Genomic DNA, 2,128 nt, shown 5'->3' on the forward strand with positions numbered 1-2,128 from the left:
CCATTCCAGATCATTCGGCGCCCTGTCTGCTCTGCAGATCAAACACTGCTGATATTCATTCACCAAGTTCCAAAGTTAAAGGCTTCGAACACTCCTCCCTCCAGTAAAAAACGGTCCCTTCATATGATCTTACTCACACTGTTCTTAAGAAGGCAAAGAGCTTTTTCTAGTCTTTTTCATATGGATAATTATCAAGAGCTAGTCCTGAGAAAGCGTGGAGGAGGTGATGGTATGCCCAAATTTGTCTGTTCCCTGCGATGCCCATGAAGCATATGCCCAGGGCTCCTCTCAACTTCGGGAGGAGGCATCTACCTTCAGCCATGCACACTTTAATATAGACTGGCTCATGTTATACTCCAAATACCCTTCCTATCATTGAGCCCTTGTTATTGTGCCTGCCAGGCTCCAGTCTATGGGATTCTCCAGGCAAGTATTATTGGAGTGGGTTGTCATTTCCTTTTTCAGGGACTCTTCCCAACCCAGGGATCAAATCCTGGTCTCCCACATTACAGGGAGATTCTTGTCTGAGCCACCAGGGAAGCGCTGGGGTGCTCATTAAAATGCAAATTCCTAGCCTCACCCAGACCTTCTGAATAAGAGTATCAGGGAGGAAGGGTTGAGGTCTGTTCCCTGTACTTAGCTTGCATCTCAGTCCATATGCTAACATATCTCAGGGATATATATATATATATATATATATATATATTTTTTTTTAGCAGAAGGCACTGTCGTCAATCATGAAAACTTGGGAATCGATGACTGATCAGTAGTGGGGTGCGAGACTGGAGATGGATGGGGTTGGGGGAGGGTGGATTTTGAAAACCAGGGATTTGATTTATAATATTAAAGTCACACCTTTGGGTCACACCTCCTGAGTCTATTAATATATTTCTGTCTTCTCTAACTAGCTGGCACCTCAAATCTACACCAGTTTAGAAATTCTGAAAATAGGACTGCTGCTGAGCTTTTGAAATGAGCTGTCGGTGTCAAGAATTGACACCCGTCTTTCAGAAGTTTTCACTTCCTCCCACTTTCAGTTATAACAACTGTACTTTATGCAGTTGGAGGAGGAGCAAATGGTCAAATCCATACAGAGCACTGCTCCTTCTCTCCCTTAGATATGTAGCTGATCTATATTCCTTACACATACACAACTTCTTATATGCATTCAACATGGAGACTTTCTGCCACAGGAAGCCTCCACAACAGATCTAGCCAAAGAAGTTTGCAAAACATCCCCCTGCTGGGTGTTTTTCCCAAATATAATTCTCATATGGTACAAAAAATAATTCTTTTTCCTAAGGAACATTAATATTTTCCAGCCTTAAATATAACACGTGCATCTATGTACCTTGATTATACATATGTTACATGCACATAAAATTAAAATATTAAAAATAAGGTATATAAAACTAAAAATATTTAGTATACCAAGTATAAGACATATTTGTTCTTGTTTAGCCACTCAGTCACGTCCGACTCTTTGCGACCCCATGGACTGTTGCCTGCCAGGCTTCTCTATCCATGGGATTTTCCAGGCAAGAATACTGGAGTGAGTTGCCCTTTCCTTCTCCAGGGATAAGGAATATATGTAGCTAGTATGACATATATGCATATATTTAATGCATATATTTATATGCATATCACATATATGTGATGGCTTGCTCAGTCGTGTCTGGTGCTTTGCGACCCCCTGGACTGTAGCCCGCCAGGCTCCTGTCCATGGGATTCTCCAGGCAAGGATACTGGAGTGGGTTGCCATGCCCTTCTCCAGGGGATCTTCCTGACCCAGAGATCAAACCTGCATCTCTTAAGTCTCCTGCATTGACAGGCGGGTTCTTTACCACTAGTGCCAGCTGGGAAGCCCCAAAGACTCTTTGACCTCAGACTAATTGTAAATTCTTTCTGAAAATCAAATAACAAGTAGGCAAGTAAGGGTAATATGGCTTGATGCTGCTCCCTCCCCACAAAAAGAACACTTTTTCTACAGTACTGGGAATCACTCCCATTTTAATAAACCCTCCATAACCCATGGAATTAAAAGTTTGGAAAAGCAATATCACAATATATTTAGTGAGTAAAAATGCCCTTCCGAACTGGAAAAGGAAATGGGAAGATATGGAAGAGA

Source organism: Bos taurus, chromosome 23, assembly GCF_002263795.3.
Source record: "Bos taurus isolate L1 Dominette 01449 registration number 42190680 breed Hereford chromosome 23, ARS-UCD2.0, whole genome shotgun sequence".
NCBI classification, from domain to species: Eukaryota; Metazoa; Chordata; class Mammalia; order Artiodactyla; family Bovidae; genus Bos; species Bos taurus.